The sequence below is a fragment of the Sinohyriopsis cumingii genome, chromosome 12, assembly GCF_028554795.1.
Source record: "Sinohyriopsis cumingii isolate HCF-2022 chromosome 12, ASM2855479v2, whole genome shotgun sequence".
Taxonomy (NCBI): Eukaryota; Metazoa; Mollusca; class Bivalvia; order Unionida; family Unionidae; genus Sinohyriopsis; species Sinohyriopsis cumingii.
This window is the reverse complement of record NC_142972.1, coordinates 70,885,628-70,912,103: the sequence shown is the minus strand read 5'-3', so window position 1 is coordinate 70,912,103 and position 26,476 is coordinate 70,885,628. Positions and strand designations below refer to the sequence as shown.

The window sequence follows — 26,476 nt, the reverse complement described above, 5'->3', positions numbered from 1 at the left end:
TTGATCGTCCTGCAGCACTGGCATGTAAATCTTTCACCCCTGATGATTTCAAATATAATATGATAAACCATAGAATATCCACAAAACATCTTTGATTATATGCTATTCTTTACACCTGTGATTAAAAATGTTGCGCCTTTTAAATTCTTCTTTTTTCTTCTGTCTTTCATAACCATCGTATCTTTATTTTATATACAATACAAGGGACGACAATTTCTCATTTCAGCTCTGAGATTCAACAATTTCGACTATAAAAGTGGCTTAAAACGAATAGTAGCCCGTTTTCTAATCCGGGTTTTCTCCGAATATTCCTACGCCATTTTTCATATTTGGACATTTAGGTTGGGGTGTGGGGTCATTGCAATTGCATGTCGAAAATTTGGAATTTGCCGCCACCGTGCGTAGTGACATACAGTAGTCGCTTAACAGTGGTCCTATCAAATTTAAACTTATGTTATATCGACTCATACCTGCATAAAATTGATAGGAAAATGATTTATTTTACAGAAATGGCAAGTGGTTAGAGCGTCCGCCTTGGATGCGGGATGTCGTGGGTTCGATCCCCGGCCGAGTCATACCAAAGGCTTACAAAAATGGTACGAACAGCTGTCTCACTCGGCACTCAGCAGTAAGAGGTTAGTGTTAAGACTGGTCGGCCTGGTGTCAGGATAATGTGACTGGGTGGGACATCATGTTACATGTCTGCAGCATGATGCCCCAGTGCTAGACATCACTATAAACTGCCACACTGCAAACATCGTAGCGATATGACTGAAGAATTGTTAAAGCTATGTTAAAATCGAAATCACACACACACACACACACACACACACACCATAGTCACGTGATATCAAGAACAAACTTCTTTTTAATGTTGTTGTAGAGAAATTCAATTATATTAAATGAAAGTCAGACACTTTTTGTAAAAACCAGCAATCTGGCCAGTCTGATTTATCAAGCAAACACCACATGTCAACGTGGTAGTCACGTGATAAACAAAATGTCAGCAGTTGTTCTCGGATTATATAAATATGGAGAATTTTGTGTTCTTTTTTGTATATTTATTACAACCAGCATACGACTTTTTTTCTTCTTTTTTCTTTCTCTACAACATTTGAAAATGTGGGTTGTTAGATTTGTGCACTTATGCGACTAGCAATGCAAATCGCGAGTACCAGGTAACATTTCATCGACGCCGTAGTATTTATCTTGTCTTTCATCAGATTAAAGACATAACGATTTTAATACTCACAATTTATGAGAAAATAAGTAATTTTCATATTGATTTCACGCATGTATATCACTCGATCTAACAACACTTAAGTTTGCTCGGCCATCCGGTAAGCGGTTACGCTTTGCAACGACCATGTTGGCCTCTTGTGATGCTAGACAGGTTTTCATACCTTCTGTGTAACGAAAGATACCGATATCGAGCTGAGTTTGAAAATAAAAGTCTACAAGACAAATCTTGACTCAGCATATATATGCTTAGTGCAAGCACTCAAATAATCCATACAGCACCATCCGAATATTCTGGTTAGAACTGGATAGATTTAACTCCCGATCAGTTTAGTTACGACTCAGTTACATGATTGTCTCGGGCGTCAAGTGGTGGCGGAAAATTCCGGAGTTTTTCCCGACTTTCATCAATATTTGCGAAATTCAAGGACTTTTCACGGTCGGGGAAAAAAGTTATCATTTCTTCCAAGTTTTTCCCCATTTCCCGGTAGCGTGGAGAACCCTGTACCTAGCGGCGCCCGCAGAATTATTTTCGAGGTGGGGGGGGGGGCATGTAGTGGGTGTAGGCCAAAACATGGTTAGAGGAGTGAAATCCAGGGGAGGAGGACAAGTGACCCCCATCGTCTTGTCCCTCTGTGCGGGCGCCCATGCTACTACCAGTACTAAAGTTTATAGTATGCCAGTTTCATGCTACTTCATTTACTTCCCTTACTAAGACCCATTTTAAATTATCCTTGTAAGTAGTATGATTAGGAGTAGTAGCGGTTGTTTTTTTAAAAGATCTAGTAGTACTTTAATCATGTTTTACAACAATAACACAGTATTGTGCAATATACGTCTTATGGAGACCAATGAACTAAACTGGTGAACAATTGATTATTGGCTACGATGTCTAATGTCAGCAGAAATATTTGTCCAACGTGATGTGGGATGTGAAATTAATTCTTTATTTCAGATTCTTCCAGATGAGTGGTTTAAACTAATCAGTGGAAGAATATAAAGTATCCTAGTGCACGTGCAGTCAGTTATATATGATTTCAAAGCGATGCCTTGTCAGCAAAGTAATATTAAGTGCGAGGTCATCATTTATAAATAGCATGTGATATCACACTAATACGTCACAGTATGTATATAAACCTCGGTTGTCAGCAGTGTACTTAAGAACGAAGATGGGCTAATAACATCACAGCCTGCCAGCTGACGGTTTGGCATGGAAACATGATGGATGAAAGCGGATTTTGTCAGAGCACAAAAATTTCCTTCACGAAACAACGTTGCTTATTTCGCGGCCTCTCAGGATGTTCGTGTTTTGAGAAACCCTGATTCCCGGTTCTAGGGCTCGTTCCCAACGCAACCCCGCTGTCACCATCAGGTGCAAGGGGTGGGTGCGACGCCCCGGGACCTCTGCTCCCATCCCTGCCGTCTTTGTCGTGGCTCACTCAGTACTTGATTCTCAAAGACGCAGTGGGTTGGGGTGTCAGGTCCCTGGGGATAAGCAACACGACTTGGATGGGTTTACTGTAAGTACTTCATCATTACAGTTACATCTCTAGCTTTATTTTTATATTACTTTAATTTTCTGCTATGCTATCTTTATAAACTTCATCCACGTCCCAAGGGACACCCATTTGTAATTTTTTATATCAGGGTAGCGCCTTTCTTCTACATGTCGAATTAATTTCATTTCTGATTTCTATAACTGATAGACTATGAAACTATTCTGATGAACATTTCTTGTGTGACGAATTGGTTTGTTTCGCCTGCTCGATTTTCCCAACTATAAATTTTGATTGAACTCTCTAGGACTCGCTATACTTATACCTGGAATATTCTTCTTCACATTTATATCACAATATTGTTAAGAACTAGGCATTTAATCGAAAGGGGCGGGAGGGCCCGTCATTTTGAATTTTTTTCTTCTTCTATGTTCAGATTTCCGGCCGGGAGTGGGGTGCTATTTTTCTAAATATCAAGGCACAAATAAAACTACTTGACTGTACAAATAGCACGCGGATATTTTGTTCTGATTTTATAGATTGGATATTTAGAGTTGTCAGTTTTTACAGCACCTAAAAGCACTTGAAGGATGGCGTAGTTGTCAATATTTAAGTATTTAATGTCGTATATATGTAAGTGGAGTCCTACTACTCGTTTGAAAACGTGAAAAGCGACTATTACAGCTGTTTAAAATTATCTCGGTACCACTATATCGATAATTTAATGTCACTATAACTTGGTTTATAACAGCAGTTCCATGAAGGAAAAAGTATGCATCATTCGTCGGTCTTTTCAGAGTGTGATCAGCATGTTTTCTTGAATAACTATGTTTCTAGGGGTGGGGTGGTTATTTTATTTTTTTCTTTCTGTTTAAACATGTAATTCATTATGATTACATCTAGCTCAGACAAAATCTTATCATTAGGACTTTGTTCCCTATCATATTTAAGAGCAAATAATATTAGATTATATTTAGCTATTTATATTATTTTCTTCTTTTCTTTATCCAAGATATTTTTTAGTTATGATTAATTATCTGATGCGTGGTGACAGACTGACTGGTTATTGTATGTTAAGTGTTTAATAGTAGCTTCTTCTAAGATTTAACTTCGTTTTTCACCACGTCACCCCAACCGCCACCTTTCAATCGGATTGCTTTTGTCTCCTTGGATTATATTTGTTCATTCTTTATCTTCCGTTTCATTAAAATGGGTTTTCTTTCAGTCTCTGTCTATGCAGTCACATACTACTCTACTGATCTCTTTCCTTTAGCTGTATATGAAGGCATCAATGCCTCTCCACCTTGGTACTTAAGTTTGTCAAGTGTATGACTCGTTATCGAAATGTCGCCCTGGTAAGCTTTTTGGGATGTCTTTGCGTGTCCTTGGGAAAGGCATTTGGCATCATAAATCCAATAATGTATTAAAAGTACTGTTAAAATCAACACCAACAAGGGACCCCACCCCATTCATTACATACGTAGTGTATTGTACACCTTTTCTTCCTTTCCAACAATAATTTTCTTCCCTAAGTAGGAATTGTACTACACCGTATTTATATAACGTTTTCTCCAGGTTTTAAATGATTTTTAAAGAAAAATTATCAATCAATAGATAGTAATTGTTATTTTATATATTAAAAATATTTAAAATGTGTAGCATTTTCTTCGTTACATTATAACGATTATTAATTTTAAAAATACAGATTTCATAAGTACACACAAAGCATTGTTAAGAAAATGTCTATCGGGAAGTAATTATTTGTTACAAAGGGGAAACAACGTACACTTCTCTTGCACTGCACTATCTTCTTCCGATTTCATCATCTATCATAATCAATCAAGTTATCATCTATCAAGTTATCTTTTCTGGTTTTCTAATGCAAGCATTATAGTTTCAATATGTCCAAATGCATACGATACAAATGATGCGCTGGAACTGGGATTTTGGTGCTATCAACACGAATACATGCCTAGAAAACACGTTGAAAACAGAGACTGCGAGAAAAGTAACAGTTTGTTCTGTGAGGAAACTTTTTTTAATCTGATAAAACCCCTCCACAGTCATGTGACCAGGTGAATATTATTAACCGCTGCGGACTGGCATTATATAAAGTTTTAAGCCGCATACATTTTTGATGGAAATGAATGATATGAAATGTGAAGTTCTTTGATATATTTTCCCAGAGTTACAGACACACACACCGATTCTTCAGTCAGTCCACTGATTAAAACTTCTTGCATGTCTACATATGACTGTAATTCTTTGTTGCGTGTATATTTACCCATCAAATACGCCTACCTAACTATATGAACCTATGAACTCGCATACATACATACATACATACACACATACAGTCATACATACATGCATACATACACGTACATCCATCTATACACACATACATACATACATACATACATGCATGCATGCATACACGTACAGCCATCTATCCATCTATACATACATACAGATCCATCCATCCACCCATAAATGCATACATACATACATACATACATACATGCATGCATGCATGTATGCATGCATACACGTACAGCCATCTATCCATCTATACATACATACAGATCCATCCATCCATCCATAAATGCATACATACATACATGCATACATGCATACATACATACATACATACATGCATACATACATACATACATACATACATGCATGCATGCATACACGTACAGCCATCTATCCATCTATACATACATACAGATCCATCCATCCATCCATAAATGCATACATGCATACATGCATACATACATACATACATACATACATGCATACATACATACAAAGTTCCTGTGCACAATTACCTAAAATGAAGCTCATTAATGCCACAGAGGATGCATACTATTATTATATGTCATATGCAGTACATTAAAGGAGCCTTTTGTCGCTGTTTGCAAGTATCTCAAGGAGACTATTTTCCGAATTTTTCATAAATTTTCAAATCTGATTTACACAGTATCATAATCTGATCTACACAGTATCATAATCTGATCTACACAGTATCATAATCTGATTTACACAGCATCATAATCCGATTTACACAGCATCATAATCTGATTTACAGTATCATAATCTGATTTACACAGCATCATAATCCGATTTACACAACATCATAATCTGATTTACAGTATCATAATCTGATTTACAGTATCATAATCTGTATCATAATCTGATTTACAGTATCATAATCTGATTTACACAGCATCATAATCCGATTTACACAGCATCATAATCTGATTTACAGTATCATAATCTGATTTATACAGTATCATAATCTGATTTACACACATCATAATCCGATTTACACAGCATCATAATCTGATTTACAGTATCATAATCTGATTTACACACATCATAATCCGATTTACACAGCATCATAATCCGATTTACATAGCATCATAATCTGATTTACAGTATCATAATCTGATTTACACAGCATCATATTACACAGCATCCTAATCTGACTTACACAACATCATAATCCGATTTACATAGCATCATAATCTGATTTACAGCATCCTAATCTGATTTACACAACATCATAATCTGATTTACACATTATCATGATCTTCTATACTTCTTTCGGCATGAACATACTATAAGCACATTTCAGACGGATATATTCTATGTATGATACATTTTCAGTTTCAAGTTATTTCACTGGATTAAAACACCAGTGAAATTGTTTTAAAATAAAATGTTAACTTCCTAAAACTAATTTCTTTTGGACCTGAGTCTAACTGAATTAAAACACTAGTGAATTTTTTTAAAATAAATTGACTTCCTAAGATGAATTTCTCTTGGAACAGAGTCTTCAAAATGTTTTGTGTTTCCCTTACGAACATATAGATTTTACCGCGAATGGCTCGAATAAAAAACCGTTCCCGTCATGAGTATGATCAACGAATGCTCCTGTCATGAGCATGCCCAACGAATGGTTCGGTCATGAGTTTGCTCCACGAATGTTCATGTCATGAGTATACTCAACGAATGTTCGTGTCATTAGTATCATCAACGGATGTTCCTGTCATGAGTATACTCAACAAATGTTCCTGTCACGAGTATACTCAACGAATGTTCGTGTCATTAGTATTATCAACGGATGTTCCTGTCATGAGTATACTCAACAAATGTTCCTGTCACGAGTATACTCAACGAATGTTCGTGTCATTACTATTATCAACGAATGTTCCTGTCATGAGTATACTCAACGAATGTTCGTGTCATGAGTATGCTCCACTAACGTTCCTGTCATGAGTATACTCAACAAATGTTCCTGTCATGAGTATACTCAACGAATGTTCCTGTCATGAGTATGCTCAACGAATGTTCATGTCATTAGTATGCTCCACTAATGTTCCTGTCATGAGTATACTCAACGAATGTTCCTGTCACGAGTATACTCAACGAATGTTCGTGTCATTAGTATCATCAACGAATGTTCCTGTCATGAATATACTCAACGAATATTCCTGTCACGAGTATACTCAACGAATGTTCGTGTCATTAGTATTATCAAGGAATGTTCCTGTCATGAGTATACTCAACGAATGTTCGTGTCATTAGTATCATCAACGAATGTTCTGTCATGAGTATACTCAACGAATGTTCCTGTCACGAATATACTCAACGAATGTTCGTGTCATTGGTTTTATCAACGGATGTTCCTGTCATGAGTATACTCAACGAATGTTCCTGTCATGAGTATACTCAACGAATGTTCCTGTCATGAGTATACTCAACGAATGTTCCTGTCATAAGTATTATCAACGAATATTCCTGTCATGAGTATTATCAACGAATGGTTCGGTCATGATTATGGTCAAAAGTATTCCTGTTATGAGCATGTTCAACGAATATTTCGGTCATACGTATTCTCTGGAATGTTTAGGTCGAGAGTATACTCAATGAAGGCTTCGGTCAAGAGTAGGCTTAAATAACATGCTCTAATGGTTATTATTTAGGAACAGGACAAACATGCTTTTTAACAAGAACTGGTCGTTCGGGCGGAGTGGACGGAAGAATGGTACTTTTAACTGTCTATGGCAGTCGGAATTAATAAACATTTAGCAGATACACTGTATCCCTATATCAGCTGTATATTATTAGTATTATCTTCCTATTATTAAACTTAACTGTTGGTGCTTGTCTATATTTATTTCTGAGAATTCTTAATATCGCTTCTGAAATTCATAAAACATTAAGGCAGTCAGACCCTTCAGAGGTTGAGAAAGGCCCTGGTTATTTCGAGAGTTTGAAGCCCCTAGGCCCAAGTCATATTGAAATCTGGAAATTAATCAAATGCCAAAACAACTCGTACATTTTAATACTATATAAGATTTAAAAGACAACTAAGTACATATATGGTCCCTTGCCCCTCCCATTTGGTCGGGACTGAAGGTAGTAGATAGCTACCGATGATAAGGAACTATGTTTTACGCAAGTCTTATGATTTCGCGATAGATACCGACGATAATGCTAGTTATGTCTATTCTTATGTTACGTGTTTAGGATCAAATAAACAGTAACACAAGAAAGTGAAAACAACAAGCTTTGCAAAATATAACAAATACTGTTTTCCCTTGAAATATTCTGTAAAAAATGAAAATATGTGATCTTAGGTCTCCAGAATTAGATCCAAAAATAATCCACGAATAATCCACGAATACAATTTTTGAAGTCCTAATATTGAAATGTTTTAATGATTTCAAGTTCGAGTCCCGACGAAGAATCCAAGATGGAAGGCAATGACGTATGCTATAACATGTACTGCGTTGAAGTCTACAGTTTCTTGTAGAAACATAGTAATTATTCCTCCGGTCTTGGAAATCCAGATAAAATTTCAAGAAATGTCTTTGTTCAAGAATTTTGTATGAATACAATAATATTTCCTGAGAAACGAATCAATCTTTTATATATATATATATATATATATATATATATATATATATATATATATATATATATATATATATATATATATATATATATAAACATCACTATTTCGCAACTTTGGAAATGCCTAATTGCGAAATAGAGGATCACGTGATCATGTTTACATATAAAATAAAATCACGTATGTCCTTGATAAGAACCAATCATTTTATTCCAGAATAAAATTTGTTTACTTGACCCTCAATCAAGGTCAGGAACCAAGTCAAAAATAGAAACAAGTGTTTCTATTATTAGGCATTTATGGACTGATTCAGATAAAACGGAATTTTCTGGAAACTATCAAATTTCTTGTAAGCACAATCAACATTACATTGACATGTAAAGAAAATAAAAAGATTCCGAAACCCACAAACAATCAAATCAGATCAAAATCAAATTAAATCAAATATATGTAACCCCTCCCCCCATATAGAAAGAGAAAGATTTATATGAGACAGCTTTCTTTTTACCACATATTAAAGAAAAACATAGGAACTCTTATGAAATACACACATTGTACATGAAATGATCCATTGTTATACACGGGAAAGTGCATCTGCTATTAAATTATATTTTCCCTTGATGTGCCTGATGTCAAGATTATATTCCTGTAGCAACAAACTCGACCTTAGTTGTCTTTCATTTTTATATTTCATATTGCCGATGAAAGTAACGGATTGTGGTCACTAAACACAATAATCAAAGAAGGAGCTGAACTAAGGTAAACTTCAAAATGTTGTAATGCCAATATCAAAGCCAAACATTCCTTCTCGATTTTTGAATAATTTCTTTGATGCTTATTAAATTTCTTAGAAAAATAGCACACTTGACGATCGATACCATTTTCACCGTCTTCAGTCAAAGCTGATCCATCCCCAACATCACTTGCATCAACAGACAATTTAAATGATTGGCTGAAATTTGGAGCTGTAAGAACTGGCACGCTTTTAAGTATAGCTTTCAACTTGTCAAAAGCCTCCTGACATTTTTCAGTCCAAAGGAAATTGTTTTTCTTATTCAATAGATTTGTCAGGGTTCAACAATTATAGAAAAATTGGAATAAAATTTTCGATAGTATCTGGCTATACCCAAAAATCGCATCAGTTGCTTTTTATTTAAAGACACAGGGAATTCAGAGATAGCCTTGATCTTAGCATCTATATGTTTAACTTGTCCATGTCACACGATATGTCATAGAAAAGTTACACTAGCACGGTAGAATTCACGGTTAGATAAATTAATGGTCAATTATGCATCACTGAGTCTGTCAAAGAATTTCCGAATTGTTGCTTAATGTTCTTTCCAGGTGTCACAGTAGATGATGGCATCATCGATGTAAGCATCACACTTGTCTAGACCAGAGGTAATCATATTCATGAAACGTTGAAATGTACTTTGCGACCCTTTCATCCCAAACGGCATTATTTTATATTGGTAAAGCCCATCTGAAGTCACGAATGCCGAACTTTCCTTTGCTATTTCCGTCAGTGGAATTTGCCAGAATCCTTTCAGAATGTCAAATTTGGTGACATACTTCGCACTCCCGATCTTATCAATACAGTCATGGATTCTTGGTAATGGGAATGAATCTGTTTTTGTCACACTATTTACCTTCGTATAGTTAGTACACATACAGAAACTTTTATCTGGTTTTGGAACAAGTATGCATGGTAAACTACAGTCACTTTTACTGGGAACTATAACATCATTCTCCAGCAAATATTGAATTTCTTTTCTCAAGTATTCCTGTTTGAGAGGGTTCGTAATGTACGAGTGTTGTTTCACAGGTTTGGAATTTACAATTTAAACGTCATGGAAAATTTTACTGGCTCTTGTAGGAACATCTGGAAATAAGTGCTCATATTCAAATAATAACTGTTTAAGTTCATTTCTTTCTTGCTCTTGCAAATGTGAAAATTTATTGTCCAGATTTTTCATAACTTCCGAAAATCCGAAGATTTGTCACTCCAATATCAGTAGAATCCGATGACATTTCTTCACAAAAATCTTCAATGTCTGGAACAGGTACAACTAAATTAATTTCATGTTTAACCTGGCTATATCTTTCAATATACTGGATCTTCTATAATTTATTTAGATCACAGGAGCACTAATATTATAATTTAACTCGTTTATTTTCTTCTTAACTTTGTAAGGACCATAATATCCAATCTGAAGAAAAATTTGAAGAATGAGCTAGAAAGACATAACTCCATTATTGCCAAACTCAAACATTTTCTCCATTAAAGTTCTGTCAAAACATAACTTCACCTTTGACTTGAATTTCTGAATGCCAAATTCAATCATAATAGGCAGGAAAGTTCCAGAACTAAAATTTGACCCTTGACCCAATTGAATAGAATTGAGTATGCCAAACTGAGTTAATACTTCATCAAAGCTTTTACTATTATTTTAGATTTTATATTCCTCAAAGGAATTGCCTCTAGAAACCTTGTTAACGCATACATAATGGTCAACAGGTATTGGTTACCTGACTTGGTCTTAGGTAAGGGACCAACACAATCTACCACAATTCTACTCAATGGTTCGTCAAAGTCAGGAATAGGTTGTAGATAGGCCTTGAGAATTTTTTTATTTGACAGGTATGACAAGATTTACAGTATTTACCAACATCACTTTTGATTTTTGGCTAATAGAAGTAAGCTAAGATCTTGTGATACGTTTTATTGATTACTAAATGACCAGCCAATGGAGTGTCATGGGCCAGACTAAGTATTTCCTGTCTGTAAGGTTTTGGAACTACAGTTTGATAGTTCACTGACCATTCGTCATCAGCAGGTACCTCGGGAGGCATCAATTTTCTCATAAGAATTCCATTTTTAATGAAATAACAGACAGGAACTTCAGTAAGTTCGGTTTCACTATTGGCCCTTTGAAATAAACAGGATATGTCAGGATCTTTTTCTGTTCGACTATAAGTAATTGTCGTTTATTACCCAGATTAGAATAAAGAGAATGAGTAGTTAAAAGAAGATCACTGTGATCAATACCTTCTGATTGATCTAAACAAGGAGTGAAAGTGACCTCATCAAAAGCCTGACCAATACATTGTCAGCTAAAAATACTTTCCTTATCTACATCATTCTCAAGAGCTTGATTTGCCATAGGTCTGGTAACTGCACAAGCCGGGAATAAATCAGGGAATTCTTTTTCAATTGGATCTGCTTTCTGGTGCAAGCAAGGCTTGTCAGTTACAAATGGATTAACCACAACATTGTCTCCAGCTAGGTAGTTGCCTAGTAATACATGAATGCCCTCAACCGGTAAAACAGAGACTTTCCAACTGTCACGGGTCCTGAGACTAAATCTGATGACAAATTTACACGATGGAAAGGAACATTAACAAAGCCGCACTATACTCCCTGAATAAGAACACTCTCATTAGAAGAAGACTTCTCAGAAAAAAGCAAAGTACCTGACAATAAAAGGCTCTGGGAAGCTCCTGGGTTCCTTAAAATTTTATTAGTGATATGATTGGCCAAATCACCCACGAGTGATATAGAACCCTTCGATATGAATGGTTCATAATTCTCCATAATAAAATCATCAGACTGGGGTTTATTAGACCCAACAAATGTATTGCTTTCAATACATTACCGTGACCTTGATCTCTTAGAAATAAGAGCATTTAGAATAAGTCTGTCTTGATTCTGATGCCTGTTTTTCAATTTATAGCAATCAGGAATAACGTTTTTTTCTTTTCTTTCTTGCAATAGGTACACGTAGGAAGAGACAATGATCATGAATCAAGCTTCTCTGAAGCTTGATTTTTAGAGGTTGTGCCAGTTTGAATTTTAGAAGGGCTTGTATTAGGCTGAAATACTTTTCTGCCAGAAGACTGTTGAGAAGAAGTCTTATTTACAAAAGGAATTTTATGAATTTAAGAATACTCACTAATCAGCAGCTCGAGCAGCATTTTCCAAGGTTTTAATCTGATGCTCGTCAAGATAAGACTTAATGTCACTATGGACACAGTTTTTGAACTCTTCACGTAATATAAGTTGTTTGAAACTTTGATAATCTTGTTCAACTTTCTTTGCTAAGCACCATCCATCAAATAACTGCTCTTTTTCTCTAGCAAATTTGTCATGAGTTTTTCCAGATTCTTTTCTATGGTTTCTGAATTTTCGCCGATAAGCTTCAGGGACTAACTCATAACCCCTTAAGATCCTGTAACTATATCATAGTCACCACTTTGCTGAACTGGCAGGGAACGGTAAATATCACAAGCTTTACCAGTGAGTACACATTGTAATAGCCGAGTCCAATGCTCCCTTGGCCATTCAAATTTTCAGCAACATTTTCAAAATAAGGAAAACATTTATCTACTTTTTTTCTCTGAAAGGGACACTAATCTAATATTCTTTGCAAGACCAAAACTTAAAAGTATGAATTTGTTTTCACTTGCCAGTTCCATTTCTTTCATTCTAAAGTGATATTTCCACTCTTGCATCTCTCCTTGCATTTGCATCTCTCTCTCTCTCTCTCTCTCTCTCTCTCTCTCTTCCTTTTGTAAATGCATTTGTTCCTTTTGTAACTGCATTTGTCTTTCTTTTTCTTTTTCTTCCACTTGTAAATGCATTTGTATTTCTTTCTCTCTCTTTCATGTCTCTCTCTCTCTCTCTCTCCTCTTTATTAAATTGTAACTTTATTTTTTCTTTTTGTAGTAACATTTGTCTTTATTTTTATTTTTCTTCCGCTCGTAATTGCATTTGTTTTTCTCTTTTTTCTTGCTGAAGCGTCAGCTTCCTCAACTCCAATTCCATCTTGTACTTTTATTCTAATTCCTTCATTTCTATGTCCGAGTCTGACACAGATTTACAGATAGAAACCAAAGCACTTTTATGCAAAACTTTCTTTTCTACCAAATACCGAACCAAATTATTTCTTATTTTCTGTTTCGTTAAGGAAGCCTTTACCTCAGAAAGATCATATTTTTTGGCAAGTTGAGTCAATTCATCTTTTTTGAAAAGATCCAATTGTTCCTGGGTAGGATCTGAAAGAAAGATTTTTACTTTTTATGACATTTTAGAACTGGCTTGTCGATTTCACTAAAATTTTCAAAACCTAGGGGAATTCAAATTTCAAAAAAAGTTTTTTAAAAATATTCTATCCAAAATTCAAAATAATCCCGGGCCAGCCTCCAATTTTGATGTTACGTGTTAAGGCTCGAATAAACAGTAACACAAGAAAGAGTGAAAACGTCAAAGCTTTGAAATATATAACAAATAATTTATTTCCCTGGAAAAACTCTGTAAAAAATGAAACTATATGATCTTACGGTTTCCAGAATCAAATTAAAAAGTAATCCAGGAATAATCCGAGAATAAATTTTTTGAAGTCCTAATATTAAAAAGTTTTAATGATTTCAGGTTCGAGTCCCGACGAAGAAACTAAGATGGAAGGCGATGACGTATGCTGTAACTTGTACTGTGTTGAAGTGTACAGTTTCTTGTATAAACATAGTAATTAATCCTCCGGTCTTGGAAATCCAAATACAATTTTCAAGAAATGTCCTTGTTCAAGAATTATGTATGAATACAGTAATATTTCTAGAGAAACGAATTAATCTTTAGTCTAAATAATATGAAGAAAAATTAACAAATAACTTAAAAACTCAAAATTTCAATACTGGTCACAACAGAAGAAAACAATTTGACACCACGTGTTTAAAAGCCCGGACTCTCTGAGACCCTCTCTCTCTCTCTCTCAACATCACTATTAATGCTAAGTATTTCGCAATTTTGGAAATGCTTAATTGCGAAATAGAGGATCACGTGACCATGTTTACATATAAAATAAAATCACATAATCCCTGTATGTCCTTGATAAGAACCAATCATTTTACTCCATAATAAAAGCTGTTTACTTGACCCTCAATCAAGGTCAGTCAAAAATAGAAACAAGTGTTTATATTATTAGGTATTTATGGAATGATTCAGGTCAAACGGAATTTTCTGGAAAATATCAAATTACTTGTAAACAAAATTACATTAAATTGACATGTAAAGAAAAAAAAATATTCCAAAACCCACAAACAATCAAATAAAAAAAAAACACAAATTAAATCAAATGTAAATGAAATCAAATATATGTAACACTATGTGATATTTTCAAATATATTAAAGGTAAATTAGGTTTATCTGAGATAACTACTGTCTGAATTTTTGTTAATATTGTTTGCATTTTAATAAATATCACCTACGTTAAGAGATAATTATTCTGAGGTGGTTCAAGGATACCTGCCTCAAAATTCACAAACATTAAAGTAACATACAGTTATCTGCAGAAAATTAGAATTAGTGTCAGGTAATATAAAATATACCTACGAAGCATCTATTTATTACCAGAAGTTTTGTAAACTTCGCTTGTGTTTAAACTAAAATCTTATGTATATAAGATATTCAAAAATATCTATCTCGAAATTTGAAAACAGTCCAGTAATCTTTTAAAATATAAGGTATCTACAACATAGCAGAAATATAATCTAAGAGGTTGGAGAGTATTTAGTTCCATCTATGAGTCGAACCATTTCTAATAGAAATCCAGTGAGTTTTAAAATTTGATGAAGAAAAAACAAGCTAGTGAATGAAAGCAAGGCCATTGTCAAGCTTACTTGCACTAACAAGAGGTGGTGCTGGTGGAAGGCAGATCAGGGAGAAGAAGCTCAGCGCTGTTGAGAGCTTTTTTAAAAGCTGAAATTCTGTTAGTGTTTCAACTTCGTCTTATTTTAACAGGGGCTACTTCTTCACAAAACTTATTTTTGTGGGGTGGGGGGGGAGTAGTGGTTGGCAACTGTCATAAAACTATTCTTTGTAGCAAAGCTGGGGCACCTTTACAAAACGTGTCCCCTTCGTTTAAAACAAATTCTCATAAGCTCTCATGAGAGACATGACATAAGAAACAAGAAAGTCATAAAAAACATGATTGGCATGACCTACAAATATGGCATATGACAAAGGTAGAACTGGACAAAACAGCAGAATACAACCATACGATTGGACAAGACACAAGGCATAATACATAGCTATAACTGGACAAAACACACAGCATAATACATAACTACAATTGAATAAAACAGCATAATGCATAGTTACAACTGGACAAAACACACAGCATAATACATAACTACAATTCAATAAAACAGCATAATTGTTACGAATATTTGATTTAATTGTCTGTTTGTAAGTTTTAATTTTTTTTATTTTTAATTTCATTACATGTAAATGTAATGTAATTTTTGTTACTAGGAATTTTATATTTTCCAGGTAATTCAGTTTGACCTGAATCATTTCATAAATACCTAATAATAGAAATACTGTTTCTGATTGTGTCTTAGTTCCCGATCTTGATTTAGAAATCAGTGAGAGAAGTAAACAAATTTTAAAACAAAAATTATTCTCGGAGTAAAATAAATGGTTTTTATCAAGATCATACTGGGGCTACGTGATTTTTTTAATATGTAAATAGCCTCCATTTCGCAATTCTGGGCTGTCCGAAATTGCGCATTAGTTAGTTTTAATAGTGATGCTTAGAGTTAGATCTCTCAGTTGGGGCTTTTTCTTTCCACTGAAAAGTGTGTTTCTGACCAGTTTGGGAATTACATTTTAATTCTGATTCGACTTATTTGGATTCTGAAAGATTACTTATTTTTCCTGGTAATATTTGAGTGCTTATACAGAATCATTGGAAAAAAACATATGATTAAATTTTATTATGAAATTCAAACACCGGAAAATTACTGACAGTGGAACAAAAGAGAACTGTAGACGATACAGCACCATACTAACAACAGTATACGTCATCGCCTTCCATTTTGGATTCTTCGTCGGGACTCAAAAACTTGAATTCATTAGAACATTTCATTACTAGGACTTATAAAATTTATGATCATTCCTGCATTATTTTTTTGGATTTGATTCTTAAAACCGTAACTTTTTCTTTTTTCTTTTTCTTTAGTGTTTTTGCGGGGAAAAAATTATTAGTTAAATTTTTCTAAGCTTGTTTCTTTCACTCTTACTTTTGTTACTGTTTATTCGAGCCTAAACACAAAACTCACAGTATAATGCATAAATACAATTGAATAAAACAGCATAATACATAGCTACAGCTGGACAAAACACACATCATAATACGTAACTACAATTGAATAAAACAGCATAATACATAGCTACAATTGAATAAAACAGCATAATGAATAGCTACAGCTGGACAAAACACATCATAATACATAACTACAATTGAATAAAACAGCATAATACATAGCTACAATTGAATAAAACAGCATAATGCATAGCTACAATTGAATAAAACAGCATAATACATAGCTACAGGTGGACAAAACACATCATAATACATAACTACAATCGAATAAAAGAGCATAATGCATAGCAACAACTGGACAAAACACACATCATAATGCATAACTAAAATTGAGCCAGACAGCATAATGCATAGCTACAACTGGACAAAACACACATCATTGGCCATAACTACAATTGAGAAAGACAGCATAATACATAGCGACAACTGGACAAAACACACATCATAATACATAACTACAATTGAGCAAGACAGCATAATGCATAGCTACAACTGTACAAAACACATCATAATAGATAATTGCAACTGAATAAAAGAGCATAATGCATAGCTACAACTGGACAAAACACATCATAATACACAACTACAATTGAATAAAAGAGCATAATGCATAGATACAATTGGACAAAACACACATCGTAATACATAACTACAATTGAGCAAGACAGCATAATACATAGCTACAACTGGACAAAACACGACGTAATACATAACTACAATTGAATAAAAGAGCACAATGCATAGCTACAACTGGACAAAACAGACGTCATACTACATAATTACAATTGAATAAACAGCATAATGCATAGCTACAACTGGACAAAACACAGAGTATAATACATAATTACAATTGAATAAAACAGCATAATACACAGCTACAACTGGACAAAACACACAGCATAATACATAATTACAACTGAATAAAACAGCATAATACACAGCTACAACTGGACAAAACACACAGTATAATAAATAATTACAATTGAATAAAACAGCATAAATCATATCTACAACTTGACAAAACACACATCATAATACATAATTACAAATGAATAAGCAGCATAATACATAGCTACAACTGGACAAAACACACATCATAATACATAACTACATTTGAACAAGACAGCATAATACATAACTACAACTGGACAAAACACACATCTTAATACATAACTACAATTGAGCAAGACAGCATAATGCATAGCTACAACTGGACAAAACACACATCATAATACATAATTACAATTGAATAAACATCATAATGCATAGCTGCAACTGGACAAAACACAGTATAACACATAATTACAATTGAATGAACATCATAATACATAGCTACAACTGGACAAAACACAGTATAATACATCACTACAATTGAATAAAAGAGCATAATGCATAGCTACAACTGGACAAAACATACATCAGAATACATGATTACAACTGAATAAACAACATAATGCACAACTCCAACTGGACAAAACACACGGTATAATACATAATTACAATTGAATGAACAGCATAATACATAGATACAACTGGACAAAACACAGCACAAAACATAATTACAATTGAATAAAACAGCATAATGCATAGCTACAACTGGAAAAAACACACATCATAATACATAAATACAATTGAGCAAGACAGCATAATGCATAGCAACAACTGGACAAAACACACATCATAATACATAAATACAATTGAATAAAAGAGCAGAATGCATAGCAACAACTGGACAAAACACGCATCATAATACACAACTTCAATTGAATAAAAGAGCACAATGCATAGCTACAACTGGACAAAACACACATCATAATACATAACTACAATTGAATAAAAGAGCATAATGCATAGCTACAACTGGACAAAACACACATCATAATACATAACTACAATTGAGCAAGACAGCATAATACATAGCTACACCTGGAAAAAACACATCATAATTCATAACTACAATTGAATAAAACAGCATAATTCATATCTACAACTGGAGAAAACACACTTCATAATACATAATTACAATTGAATAAACAGCATAATGCATAGCTACAACTGGACAAGACACACAGTATAATACATAATTACAATTGAATAAACAGCATAATACATAGCTACAACTAGACAAAACACAGAGTATAATACAGAATTACAACTGAATAAAAGAGCATAATGCATAGCAACAACTGGACAAAACACAATATAATACATAACTACAATTGAATAAAAGAGCATACTGCATAGCGACAACTGGTCAAAACACACATCATAATACATAACTACAATTGAGCAATACAGCATAATGCATATCTACAACTGGACAAAACATGCAGTATAATACATAATTACAATTGAATGAAAGAGCATAATGCATAGCTACAAGTGGACAAAACACATCATACTACATAACTACAATTGAATAAAACAGCATAATTTATATTTACAAATGGACAAAACACACAATTTAATACATAACTACAATTCAATAAAACAGCATAATGCATAGCTACAACTGGAGAAAACACACATCATAATGCATAATTACAATTGAGCAAGAGAACATAATACATAGATTCAACTGGACAAAACACAGCATAATACATAACTACAATTGAATAAACAGCAACTGGACAAAACACACATTATAATATATAAGTACAATTGAATAAACAGCATAATGCATATCTACAACTGGACAAAACACACATTATAATACATAATTTCAATTTAATAAATAGCATAATACATAGCTACAACTGGACAAAACACGCATTATAATACATAACTACAATTGAGTAAACAGCAAAAAACATAGTTACAACTGTACAAAACACACATCATAATACATAACTACAATTGAATAAAAGAGCATAATGCATAGCAACAACTGGACAAAACACACAATATAATACATAACTACAATTGAATAAAAGAGCACAATGCATAGCTACAACTGGACAAAACACACATCATAATACATAACTACAGTTGAGCAAGACAGCATAATGCATAGCTACAACTGGACAAAGCACATCATAATACATAACTACAATTGAATAAAAGAGCATAATGCATAGCTACGACTGGACAAAACACACATCATAAGACATAACTACAATTGAGCAAGACAGCATAATACATAGCTACAACTGGACAAAACACATCATAATACATAACTACAATTGAATAAAAGAGCAGAATGCATAGCTACAACTGGTCAAAACACACATCATAATACATAAGTACAATTGAGTAAGACAGTATAATGCATAGCTACAACTGGACAAAACACACAGTATAATTCATAACTACAATTGAATGAAACAGCATAATGCATATCTACAACTGGACAAAACACGCAGTATAATACATAGTTACAATTGAATAAAAGAGCATAATGCATAGCTACAACTGGACAAAACACATCATACTACATAACTACAATTGAATAAAACAGCATAATTCATATCTACTACTGGACAAAACACACAATTTAATACATAACTACAATTGAATAAAACAGCATAATGCATGGCTACAACTGGACAAAACACACATCATAATGCATAATTACAACTGAGCAAGACAGCAAAATACATAGCTACAACTGAACAAAACACACAGTATAATACATAACTACAATTGAATAAACAGCATAATGCATAGCTACAACTGGACAAAACACGCAGTATAATACATAACTACAATTGAATAAACAGCATAATGCATAGCTACAACTGGACAAAACACACATTATAATACATAATTACAATTTAATAAATAGCATAATACATAGCTACAACTGGACAAAACACATTATAATACAAAATTACAATTGAATAAACAGCATAATGCATAGCTACAACTGGACAAAACACACATTATAATACATAATTACAATTTAATAAATAGCATAATACATAGCTACAACTGGACAAAACACACATTATAATACATAATTACAATTTAATAAAAAGCAAAATACATAGCTACAACTGGACAAAACACACATTATAATACATAATTACAATTGAATAAACAGCATAACACATGGCTACAACTGGACAAAACACACAATATAATACATGACTACAATTGAATAAAAGAGCATAATGCATAACTACAACTGGACAAAACACACATCATAATACATAACTACAATTGACTAAAACAGCATAATTATTACGTATATTTGATTTAATTGTCTGTTTGTAAGTTATAATATTTTTTATTTTTAATTTCATTACATGTCAATATAATGTAGTTTTGTTTACTAGGAATTTGATATTTTCCAGAAAATTCAGTTTGACCTGAATCTTTTCATAAATACCTAATAATAGAAACACTGTTTCTGATTGTGTCTTAGTTCCCGATCTTGATTTAGAAATCAATGAGAGAAGTAAACAACTTTTTTTAAAAAAAATTTATTCTCGTTGTGAAATGATTGGTTTTTATCAAGGTCATACTGGTTGTTTTAATGTGTAAACAGCCTCCATTTTGCAATTTTTTGCTGTCCAGAATTGCGCATTAGTTAGTTTTAATAGTGATGGTTATTGTTAGATCTCTCAGTTGGGGCTTTTTCTTTACACTGGAAAGTGTGTGTTTGTGACCAGTTTGGGATTACATTTTAATTTTAAGCGACTTATTTGGATTCTAAAAGATTACTTCTTTTTCCTGGAAATAGTTGAGTGCTCATACAGAATTATTGGACAAAGACATTTAATTTAATTATATTCTGAAATTCAAACACCGGAAAATTATTGACTGTGGAATAAAAGAGAACTTTAGACGATACAACACCGTACTAACAACAGTATACGGCATCGCCTTCCATTTTGGATTCTTCGTCGGGACTCAGACTTGAATTCATTAGAATATTTCATTACTAGGACTTATAAAATTTATGATTATTCCTGGATTATTTTTGGATTTGATTCTTAAAACCGTAAGTTTTTCTTTTTTCTTTTTCTATAGTGTTTTTCCAGGGAAATAAATTATTAGTTAAATTTTTCTAAGCTTGTTGTTTTCACTCTTTCATTTATTACTATTTATTCGAGCCTAAACACAAAACACACGTTATAATACATAACTACAATTGAATAAAACAGCATAATGCATAGCTACAACTGAACAAAACACACAGAATAATGCATAGCTACAACTGGACAAAACGCACAGTATAATACATAGTACAACTCGACAAAACACTGCATATCTTTAAGCATAAGCAGGTAAAGTATTTTAGAAAGGCAGTAATTTAAAGGGAATTTTGTATTTGAATAAATTAAAAATAAATTAGGCTAATGTTCAGAAAAACGTGTTATTGTGATTTATAGGTAGAAATAACACATAAATACAATTGAACAAAACACACAGCATATAACTCAGAAAACATAAGTACGCAAAATATTTTAAGAAGTCAATAATTAAAAGGGAATTTAGTATTTGAGTAAATTAAAAACAAGTCAGGATAATGTATCTTCTCGTCATTGAGACTAATTGGATATCTCTAACAGGAAATCCATATATTGTGAAATATCAGTGCAGATGTCGGATCTCGTATAAAAATTCGAAAGAAATATTTGCATCTTGAAAGGCAGCAAAGATTACTCACAAATACAAATCAAAGTTTACGTTCTCTAGTTACAACTTTAATTTCAGCTCGCGGAGGAAATGCTAGAGTCGAAAAATGACTTGCAGAACGTGTTTGCCCTTTGACACCTCATTTTCCTCGAGATTTGAGACCTAACACATAATCATTAATTCACATGCACTTTCAGCCATGACATATAGGTAACACAAATAGATGCAGCAAGAAACAACAAGGGTTATGCCCTTAGCTAAGAGGTGAGGATGATAGATACTATGTTATCAAAGGCGCAAGGTAGGCCAGCTCGCACAAGTTTAAGAATTAACATAACAGAGCAACACACACACACACACAAACCGAGAAGACACAAGCATATACTAACATGTGTGAATTGTAAATCACACACACACACACACACACTTCATGAAGGCCGACAAGGGGGGGGGGGACCGGGGCCTGTAAGGGGCCCGGGCCTAACAACATTTTTTAATTTTATAAAAGAAAAATTTTGTTTGAACAAGAACTAGGAGAGGCCCGGGTGTTTCTTACCCCAGGGCCCATTGTCGCTCTCTACGGCCTTTCAGACAGTCAGTAAAAGAACAATCTTTCACAGTGCTGACAGATAAACGTAAGAAGAACAAAAATATGCAACCACGAAGAGGATCCATGGCAAAGATGACTATTAAATGGGGAGGAGTATAAACATGTTTATGAATATATTTAGGCATGGGGACAGAAACAGTGGAAACCAGGCAACGAGGATCTTAAAAAATATGCCCCTATCCAAAAGTAACAGAAAAGTATTATTTTTGAGTTTTATTTTTAACTATATGCAGAATACAGACTAGGAGAGGTGCAAATATAAAAGCCTTTTACTTTTGGACCATTGGTATGGGGTTTACCTCGTAAGCACCCAGTGAAGACATAATTGAAAATCTGGAGGTTTCCATATAAGGAACAGCCAAAATGGCAACACGGTCAGCTGATCAGATCACTTTTGTGCTGATACGAATAATATAAGCATTTATTGTGTACTTAAATCTGAAATTCAGAAAATTGTCGGTGACAAATGTCTCATATTTTCTAAATCCTATATCTTCAAATATGACAAATATATCCTTATATTTTCACGTATAGGTTACGGTGACCAGAGAAAAGATCCGGCATCTTGGTTCGGCACAGACTTAAAATCGAGCAAATTCCCACCTATGTGTTACAGTTTAGTCCTACGATTAGAGGAACCCTCGTGACCGATGCGTGTTCCAAATCCGTTCCCACGTTGACAGAGAGCGAGAAGGACATTGTCCGCTAAGATTTGACCCAATCGGAATTGTGACAAATTTAGTCTCGCCTAGGAAGATTGCTGAGCAATATATGGCTACTCAGAGGAAGCCACTCGTAATTTGGCGGTAAAACTTAGAGAAGATTCTAAAGAAAGACAAAGCTTCGTAAAGGAAGCTTTTTGTGGGGACAGAATATTCAGTTCAGTTAAGTCCCGAGTCTCTAAGAGGGAAGACGGAAGTGAGACTAGCAGAGCAGTCGGAGTCGACAAGTCTAGTCGGTGGAGAGAGTCGAGGAGGAGGAGGAAATGAGTCGAGGAGAAGAAAGTGGAGAAGGAGGAGGAGTATAGAGAATTCGAGGAGGAGAAGGAATTCGGAGAAAGTCGGGAGGAAGAGGAGAAGGAATTGGAGGAATAAGAGAGAAGAATACACAGCTGAATAGAATACAAGGACAGGTGGAAATCTGTCTGACACTACTAATAAAATGATACAATATTCTATCACTGGGTCGAGCGGAAGGAGAGTATTTGGGAAATTTGAAGCACTTGAATATTGAATTGTCATTAAATACTTATTCATTGAATTTCACTTTTTGTATATTCAATCATTTAACCGTCGGCATTGCTAACTGGGGGCTCGGAGCTTTACATCTATCTTTCACTAATTTAACTTCCAACCCAAATCGAGCCTGGGTGGGACTTCTATAATTTAAATAGAATCGGGAGCACCCCACCCCAACCAAAACACACCTACCACGGTGGCAGCATAACAACAAATCACGCCACATGAATATTGTATTACCCTAAAGCATAGCGCAAACAGGCGTGCTGGTTGGGTTGTTGTCTGCTACAACGCACAAGGTCAAGGTCTCAGACATTCGGGGTACATTTAAGTACTATTCTTGTTATAAAACATATTAATCGGATTGATGCTGGAATAAAATGGCTAATAAAACAGACTGTCTGTAGATCTTAACATTAAGGTTTTAAGCTATAAAAAATACCATTCATCTGCATACAGTAAATACCATTCATGCGGAATCTCATCATTAATATCCTTCATTTCATTATCTTACTTTTGCATTTTAATAGGTTTTACTTTCCATTCGAAATTGTAAAAACATATCATTTTCAATATGTTTAATGAAAAAGCAGATGGTCTTGATACTTATACCAGTTTGGTCTAAGAATAATTTCATTCTTATGACTGACGAAAAATGCCTTTTTGAAGAAAACTGTTCGTGAAGGAGCCAAACAGAAAGACGCCAGTTTTACATTTATATAGATTAGGGCATCCCCTGCTTTCCAGGTTCCTAGGAGTTTTTAATATTTTTATTATCAAGCTCAAAGCTCCTGGACAATCTGACTGAGGATTTTGATTACGTTCTTTTCATAAAGAACGATATTCTTTTCATAAAGAACGATAGTATTTTCATAAAGAACGATAGTTCAGTGCTACCAGGAGAAAACTGTTGCAGCGTCAGTCAGTAATTTCCATGAAGTTTCACTGCATAACTTGAAGCACGAGGCGGGCTGATGTAAATAACCTATAACCTCTTATGCTGGTTTTTATACCCTGAAAGATCGTCCCTCCCATTCTCCATATATATCTATGTATGTACATATGTGTGTGCGAGAGAGAGAGAGAGAGAGAGAGAGAGAGAGAGAGAGAGTTAAAGAGACGAGTCGACATAATAATGTAAAACATAACATTCAAAGGGCCAACTATGATTTAGGAAAATTAAAATCACAACATTGGAAGCACGAGATCGGAAAGTTAAGCGGCATCTTAATTAGTGCTCACCTGTGCCTCTAAAATGAATAAAATAAATTGGCAAGTAGTGAAAATCTTTGAAAAATTAAAACATAAGAGAATGCTAAGTTTGTTCTTTTATTCGTCAGTGACTGGACAAGCTTTTCTTTTGTATGAATTCATATGAATGAAAAGTAATTTGTTTTGTTTTCTTTTCTAAGTTAATAGCTTTTATGAACGTTGGAAATTATGGATATTTTGGCATTCATTACAGATACAGACAATTGTGAGAATTGTATTACATTTATACTTGTAGATCCGTCAGCACGCCACAATGTCGACAAGGAATATTTATAAAGCTAAAAAATCTAATATTTCGGAGACATCTTTTAAAACAAAGTACAGTTGTGGAGTGAAATAATAGAGATAAAAAGATAAAAATAAAAAGTTTCAAACATTTTAGAAAAGATTATCATGCCCTTTTGTGTTTTTGAAGCAATGATATCAAAACCTTTCTGACAGAGTGTGATTCAGTAAAGATTTTTTAAAAAATTTTTTTATTTCAAGTATGTTAACAATGCACTAGTATTTCTTTATATAGTACAACACAGTAAGGTGGACAATAATACAATAATATTGAATAAATATAACTTTGGCTATTGCCGTGGGTTACAAACATAATAAATACATGGTTTAGTAGGTACTTTGCCATACAAGCTTTTCCACAACAAGGTTATTGCCGAGTGTTACAAGCATACAAGATATGCATGGTTTGGTAGGTACTCTGCCATACCAGCTTTTCCCCAACAAGGTTATTGCCGATTGTTACAAACATACAAGATATGCATAGTTTGGTAGGTCTTTGCCATACAAGTTTTCCCCAACAAGGTTATTGCCGATTGTTACAAACATACAAGATATGCATGGTTTGTTAGGTACTTTGCCATACAAGTTTTCCCCAACAAGGTTATTACCGAGTGTTACAAACATACAAGATATGCATAGTTTGGTAGGTCTTTCCCATACAAGTT

General features: G+C 34.0%; 1 long non-coding RNA gene across 1 annotated transcript; it reads left to right on the top strand.

Moving 5' to 3' along the window:
* The first annotated feature begins 2,726 nt into the window (after positions 1 to 2,726).
* LOC149786717 (uncharacterized) lies at positions 2,727 to 24,276 on the top strand. Its single transcript, XR_016425016.1, has 2 exons — positions 2,727 to 2,759; positions 23,551 to 24,276. It is a non-coding gene; the product is annotated as an uncharacterized LOC149786717 (long non-coding RNA).
* The last annotated feature ends 2,200 nt before the right edge of the window (positions 24,277 to 26,476 follow it).